Source organism: Stigmatopora argus, chromosome 21 (assembly GCF_051989625.1).
Source record: "Stigmatopora argus isolate UIUO_Sarg chromosome 21, RoL_Sarg_1.0, whole genome shotgun sequence".
In the NCBI taxonomy this organism is placed as follows: Eukaryota; Metazoa; Chordata; class Actinopteri; order Syngnathiformes; family Syngnathidae; genus Stigmatopora; species Stigmatopora argus.
In genome coordinates, this window is record NC_135407.1 from 3,283,913 (window position 1) to 3,292,049 (window position 8,137).

Genomic DNA, 8,137 nt, shown 5'->3' on the forward strand with positions numbered 1-8,137 from the left:
AGGCATAGGGGTCAATCGGCTTGGGATACACTGGTGGGGTACCTGTGGAATAGGGCATACGACTACACACATAACAACTTTCTTTCACACCAGTTAGTTTTTTCTGAAATACCATGAAATTATACCACATATTTTCTTCGTAGTGGTTCTTTGGATTGTTCTTTTCATACCACTTCACTCTCCTCTGTGACAGGATCACAGCATTGTCTCGTTTTTCAACTCGAATCTCTGGGGGCGGGGCATTCAGCCACACCCAGGCTGTCACTGACAGTACAGTCACTGTGATGAGGGTGGCAACAGCTTTCATTTTGGCTTCTGTGTGAGGGTGCAAAGACTATGAGAGGTCAAGGTTAGGTGAGGGGTGCTCGTGGCAGGTGAGCAGACGTCAGATGAGTTTTTCACGAACAAGGGTTTTGGCACCGTCCGACTTCCAGTCTACTCAGAGTCACCGATTTCTCGAACAACTTTGACTTGGGATTGGTGAATCCACGTCGACCTCTCAGCAATCTTTACTGCTGTGGGGGTGGTGAGTTGAACCACGAATGGGCCTTCCCAACGTGGCGAGGACCAGGACTTCCTTTTTATGACTCGAATCAGGATCTGGTCACCAGGCTTCACCACCTCCTGCAAGGGAGACAAAGGGGATAGCGGCAGCTTACATGTATTTTGGACAAGTTTTTCTCTAAACATTTTTACCATCCACTCTGTGAGTGGATCTGCCTCGCCCTTAGTCTCTTGCCATGGTTCACCTTCCCATAGGGGAAGTTGAAATGGTCTTCCATGAACTATCTCAAAAGGTGTTAATCCTGAGCTAGTTGGTACTATTCTCATATATGTTTTGACCAGTGATAGGCATTCTGGCCATGGCTTTTTTGTCTCTTCCATGGTTTTCTTAAGCCTTAGTTTTATTGTACCATTCGTTCTCTCTACCAGTCCCGCACTTTGCGGATGGTACGAGCAGTGGTTTTTTAAACTTATTCCTAGGTGTTTTGCCATGTGTTGTACTATGCTGTTTACAAAATGAGCTCCATTGTCACTCCAGATGATTCTGGGGATCCCATGTTCTGGGATTATGTGTTTACAGATGGCTTTAGCCACCGTCAATGCGTCTGGTGATTTTGAAGGGACTATTTCAGTCCATTTTGAGAATGAGTCAATCAAGACTAAACAGTATTTATATTGGTTGCTTCTGGATAATTCAATGAAATCCATATGTATAATTTCAAATGGGTAGGTACCTTTTGGGCATTGGCCTCGTTTGGGCCTGAGGTTACCTTGCACATTATGTCTGCAACAAATTAAACAGTTCTTACAAAAATTTTTAAAGTAGGTATTTAGACCTGTTGGCACATAAAACACACGCTGTACCATATTAATCATTCCCCCTGTTGAGACATGAGACTTTCCATGGCTCAATTTTGCTACCATTTGGAATAAATTCTTTGGTAAGCATGGTAGGCCTTTTGTTGTATATAGGCCGTCTGCAGACTGTTCTGCGCCTTTAAGTATCCATGCATCTTTTTCTTTCTGTGGTGCAATGTTTTGCATATCAATCAATACTGTTTTTGGGATTGACTCATTTTGTTGTTGTTGTTGTGTATACTGTGCAGTAAGTGTTTGTGCTGCTCCTTTAGCTGCTGTATCTGCTCTAGCATTTCCTCTACTAATTCTGTCGCTGCTGTTAGTATGTGCCTTACATTTGCATACAGCTATGTGGCTTGGAAGTAGTACTGCATTAAGTAATTGTTTCAGCAGTTCGGCATGTTCTACTGATTTGCCTGTGGATGTTTTCATCCCTCTTCTATTCCATTGTGCGGCAAATACATGTAGAGTGGAGTGTGCATATTGGCTGTCTGTATAAATGGTGACCTTCTTACCTTTAAACAATTTGCATGCCTTTGTCAATGCTATAATTTCTGCAGCTTGAGCTGATAGATTAGATGGCAATTTTTCTGCACATAAGACTTTGTTGTCTGTGACGACTGCGAATCCTACTTGATTTCTTCCTTGTTCTGATTTGGATGCTGATCCATCTACGTATACATAAGTGCTGTCTGGAATAGGAGTATCTTTGAGATCTGGTCTTGGTTTGCAGCTTTCGCTGGTTCTTTCATCACATTGGTGTGGATCTCCGTCTTCTTCAGTTGGTATTAACGTTGCTGGGTTCAAGGTATTGCATCGCTTAATGGTGAGATGGGGTTGCGATAACAATGTGGCTGTTATGGCCAGGTGTCTTGCTGGTGACAGGAATGACATTTTGGTTTGTGTTATCAGTAGATCCACTTCATGGGGGACTTGGAGTGTGAGTGGATGGAACAGTACAAGTTCAGCTGTCATCTGGACGGCTAATGCTGCTGCGCACACTGCTCGTACACACGGAGGTAGAGCAGCTGCAACTGGGTCCAGTCGTTTTGAGTAGAACGCTACTGGTTTCATCTTTGTTCCATGTGGTTGTAGTAACACTGATGTCATGAACGTTCCTTTGCAAGTCACTGTTTGGGTGAATGTTTTTTCATAGTCAGGAAGCGCTAGGACTCCTGATTCCAGGATTTGTTGCTTCACTTCCATGAATGTTCGGTTTCCTTCTTCAGTCCATGTTACTGGGTCTCTCATTGTCATCTCAGTAGCATAGATCATGTCTAGCAGTGGTTGAGTTAGTTCTGCATAGTTTGGAATCCAACTCCTGCAGTAGTTAGTTAGGCCTAAGAAGGCCATCATTTGTTTTTTCGTCTGCGGTTTCGGACATTGCTGGATGGCTTCTCGTCTTCCATCCGTTAGTTCCCTTCCTTTCTGTGAGACTCGGTGTCCCAGGAAGGTGACTGACTCCTGACAGTACTGCAGTTTCTTCAGCGACGCTTTGTTCCCAGTTTGCTCCAGATGTTTGAATAATCTGATCGCTTCTTCTTTGTTTTCCTCTTCTGTGGGACTGGCTATCAGTATGTCGTCTACATATACTAAGATCTGTGTGGTGTCTTTATGTTCATGCTGATTTATACATGCTGCGATCTCTTGTGAGAATATTGTGGGGCTGTCACAGAACCCCTGTGGCAGCCTTGTGTATGTGTATTTGGTTCCTTCGAACGTGAAACCAAACCAGTCTTGGGCTGTTTTGTGTAATGGAATAGAGAAAAATGCATTACTTAGATCAATTACTGTAAAGAATTTCTGATGTGGTTTTAACTCGTTCAACAGTTTATGTGGGTCTGGTACACAGGGTGCTCTGGATCTCACTGCTTCGTTGACCCGTCTTAGGTCCTGGACCAATCTCCACGTTCCTGTCTCTGTTTTCTTCACGGGAAAGATAGGCGTGTTACATTCGCTTGATGGACTTTCAATTAGAATGCCTGCTTCGAGCATTTCTTTAATTACTGGTCGGATGCCATCTATAGCATCTGGTTTAAGGGCGTATTGTTTGGCTCGTGGTCGAAATGATGTCTTGGGCTCAATTCTTACTTCCTTTGCTGTGGTCATTTTTCCTACGTCTGCTTTTGATTTGGACCACAGTGAACTCGGTACTGTAGGGAAGTCTTCAGCTTGTAGCAGTATGTAGTCTTGTCATGCAGTCAAATGCGTTTTCGGACTTGCTTGAGTCATCCACTTCAGCTTATGTCTTGTCACTGTTCCATATGGGGTGTTTGTCAGTACGCTGACTGTGGGAGTCTGATGTGACCACGACTCCTCGCTTCTGGTCTCCAAGAATTGCACCATGTGTCCTAGGTCTTTCCAGGACCTGTGTGGTTTTCTCTTTATGGACACATGGGGTGTTATCCCAAACTGTAGCAGTTTTTCCGCTTGAGGCGGCAAGTCCACTGAGGTGGCCGCATCCCCCTCTGTCGTGGAGTACAAGTACTGCAGTCGAACTAGTTGGGGTCCCAGTCGCTCAAACTGTTTAACAAATTCCGGTCTGGCTTTCCCAAACTTCATGGTGATGTGTAGTGGCCAGTGGGTTTGTGTTTGGCCATTTACATTTTCGACTTTGGATTTTAAATGCCGGATTACAGATGAGGGCCCTTGTGTTGCTAAATCTAGGGAGTAGAACGTATAAGGTTCCTCTTGATCTTCGACTACTTGGATTTCCGCTTCTTCCCACCTGTGTACTGGTTTCATACCATCATCCGTGGGGATAAGGCTGATTCCCAGTTTACGGAGTAGATCTCTTCCCAGGAGGTTCACAGGACAGTTCTTACTTAGGACGAACTTTGCTTCATGATCTCGTCCATTTTCATCTGTTATTTTTGTTTTCTTCGACTTCTTCAACAGCTCCATGTGTCCTCCTGCTCCTATCACAGTGATCCATTCCTTTCCTGGTACCAATCCTGGCACTTTGTCTTTGATGACTGATTTATCTGCTCCAGTGTCGCATAAGAATCTTACTGGTGTTTGACTTTGTCCCACCAGCAAGGTGTAGTATGGTTTGCTGTCTCTGTCCCAGAGGGTGGACATGATTTCGGTTAAGTCTAACACTTCTACTGGCGAGCAGGGGGTTTCTTCGTCCTCCCCATCGCTTTCTTCAGTTTCCTCTTCCGTGTTAGGCTTCCATTTCTCTTTCTTCTGGCGTCATTCTTGATATTGATTTTCAGGGTTGAACGGTGGGGGTCTCTGGTTCCACGTTGGTGGATTTTTGCAGTCTCGAGCAAAGTGTCCTCTCTGTCCACAATTGTAACACTTGTCATCTGGGTTTGCTTTTCTTGGTGGGCCGTGTCTTCCTCGGCCTCTTCCTCGGCCTCTTCCTCTTCCACGTCCTCGTTGGTAGAATATTTCTGATGACTCTTGGTTCACCAATGAGGCCATGGCTTGGGTAAGAGTATTAACTCCGGAGCTTACCTGTTTTTGGCGGTGTCTCTCCTCGGCATGAATCGCCCACTCCATTAATTGATTCATTGGCATGGTTCGGTATGTGACACAGTATTTCTGCACGAACCCTTTGATTTGGGGCTGGAGCCCTTCCAGGAACCCTTGTCTCAATTGGGCTTGGTACGCTCCTTGCTCATTTTGGTCTTCTGTTATCCCACTGTGGATTTTGAACACTTCTTCAAATCTTGCTCTAAATTTATGAATTCCTTCTCCTTGTTCCTGTGTTGTGGCTCTGATTTTGTCATAACATGGTGTAGGGCGCCACGTGTCTCGAACTCGGGTCAGGACTCTTTCCACTAGCTGCGTTAGGTATTCTGAATCATGGGGGTGGATTTTTCCTTGGTTGTTTCTCTCGTCGAAGTTTCCTCTTACTCTGGCCCAGTTGTGTCCCAGACTCAAGGTGAATGCCTTTCTTGTCTCAGCTCCATTCAGGTGGAAACTTTGTCTCAGCTGTTCAAAATTATTGGTCCATTCAATTGGGTTCTTTATTGGGTCTCCCAGTCCTTTGCATGCTTCGGTGCATTCGGACTCGGTCCATGGACGGTGGACGAGAATGGTTTGATCGCGATCTCCGTTCACTTGAAAGTGTGGATTTGCAACTTCAACCATGGGGTACATTTGGCTTGGTGGTGCCCATGGCTGTGGGTCAGCGTGAGGTCCTTCAAATGCTATCAAGGAAGGATAGAGTTGTTGCCCCCCCCTTTTTTCTTTTTGTGCTCTCGTCTGCATTTTGATGACTCCTGCTGGTCCTGCAGGGGCATCTGTGGGCTCTGGCTCACCCCTCCTTACTTCATCGTGTGGTATGCAAGAGACATTTTGTAACTTGAGATGTTGTTCTTGTGTGTGCATTGGAGGTCCCCCTCCCGCATTGTGCTCTTGGCTTGTAGTGAAAGGAGCCTGGTACGGTCTGTCGCCGGAGCGGGGGGCTGAGGAGGGGGCCAGTGTTTCTTCATGAGGTCTAATATCAATCAAAGCTGTCATACTTGTTTTTTGTTCAACTTGTTTAATTTTCTTAATAATCTTTTTCTTATGTCTTAATTGGGCCTGGACGATCCAAACCTGAATATCTTCAAGCTCTCTACATATCTTCTCCTTTTTTCCACTTTCAACAGCTTTCTCCACTTGCAGTTTCCGCTTTATGGCCTGTAATGGCTCTTCCAAAAGTCTCCCATCCCACTCTTTATTCTTCCTCCATTTTTCCATATAAGTGCAATTATCAGGAAAATGTTTAAGCATAAACTTCATGTCGGTTGGGACTTCTTTGCTGCTTTTCAATCCCATTTTGGAAACTTTTCTTTTGTTTGAAGATTTTTTATTTTTCTTAAAAATAATTATATTTGCAAATTCTGCTATTCCCGTAACGCATTTATGACTTTTTATTTATGCCGGTGTTTACTCACCTTCTTTAGGGACGTCCCGTTTAATTAACTATCTTATTTATCCACCTAAGTAGTCGTTTAGACTCTTGTTTTGCGCGGCAAAGTTGTGATTTACGAGCGTGTCACTAGTGCTCTGGTTTGAATTTCTCCTTATGAAGATTACTTGCAAGTTTTATAGTTATTATTCTATATATTTTTTCTTTATATTGAGCTCTTTCATTCTCTTGGCACAGTATAACAATATTTTTCTTCTATATTTTTAACACAACCCTCGAAGTCCCTTGGCGGGGGGGGCCCCTACCTTCCCCTTTGTCTGCTGATCAGGCAGATCGGCCGACACACAGCCTTTTATCGTGCTGTATACTATTACATAATTCCGACAAACAGAAAAATGTCTTTCCGACACACAGAAAGAAGAATCTCCGACACACAGAGAAGAGTATACGCAACTTTTCTTTTTTTTACGAATGAAACATTTCACTTCCTCGAAGAGAAACGGGGCCTTCGTGGGTTGGATTCTACAAATTAATTTTAAAAGTGCCTTACCGCTCAGGTGCGCTCTGCGTCCGGTGGGATGGATTCGCTTCCTTCTTCTGGACAGCGGAGAATCGATCACCCTTCTCCTCAATGGGGAAACAGCTGACGTCAGATTTTTGGATTGATTTTTCGCGATCCAAAATCAAGATGCGAATCTTCCCGGGTTTCGGGCACCAGAATGTTGGGGCTACTTGCCAACACTTAAATAAACTCGAACACAAGAGCACACATTGAGACAGAAAGAATGAAATTCAAGGCCGCGTCTGCAGAGGCGGGGGTCAAGCAAGAACTCAGATGCCGGAGAATGTGACTACTCTCCAGGCCTCTCCAAGCTATTTCCCGCCCTAAACCTGCTTCAACGGTGTTTTTAATAGAGATAAGACAAGTCATAAAAATGGGAGGCGTTAATACAAATGAAGGAGGTGGAGGATAAAATGGTGTAGTGCACATTTGAACCAATAGGTGTAGATAAATTCTATTCTAGTGACTTCTAATACATCAGAGTGCAAAAGTGTGCAAGATTAAATATAAGAATACAATTCATTTTTCACAGTGACCCCCCTAAAGGCTGGCCTACATTCTGAGCGCCGTGGACGGATCGGCGAGTGCCGTCGCCGCGTTACCACTCGTTCGGGGCGTCGCTCGTCACCGCTTAAGGAAATGTCAGCTAAAGCGGAAATGAGCGCCAGGATGGGGGGTAGGGGATGGGGGCGGGAGACAGGAGATGACCGTGACCTAAAAGGGAACGATGGCACCGAGGCAAGGCTGCAAAATTCATACATAAGCATGAAAATTGGGTTATTCTAATAGTAACTTACATGGTAATATTGAAGGCTTTTGAGAAATACTCTCCTAGTCTGTGTTTTTGGACAGATTGTCCACTAGAGTGTAAAAAACAAAGATTGTTTATTTTTCCATTCAGAAATAACTATTTTTTTCTCCTTATAGTTTTATCGTAGCATATCGCAAATTGACTTCCTGGAGCCTGTATCGCTTGGGTTTGGCCCAATCACATATTTTTGCCCCCCTGTCACCTGATTTCGAGGCCCTGTTGATAACAAGTACCGATCCAATACCCTGGTAATATATTAACTCGTATGAAAAGCACATCCCAAAGTAAAATAGTTGCTTTTGGATCTCATGTCGTACAAAACAATCTTTTGTTCATTTTGGTGATATGCTTGATTTTTTTTTATTGTTGTTGCTTTGTAGGACTTTCAAAATGATAAATGAATACACTCAAAAATGAATCCAACCATTATTACCAATAATGTGATGGAATCGCAGTGATCCGTTTCCTAGGAATGCAGTCTTTTCTCTCATCGGAAATGTATCACTGTCAATGAGTGTAAAATGCCCGTCCTTAC

General features: G+C 44.1%; 1 protein-coding gene across 1 annotated transcript in view; it reads right to left on the reverse strand.

The window, feature by feature from the left end:
- Positions 1-8,137, reverse strand: part of ripor2 (RHO family interacting cell polarization regulator 2) — a 37,302-nt gene that overhangs the window by 17,276 nt on the left and 11,889 nt on the right. The window lies entirely within an intron of this gene.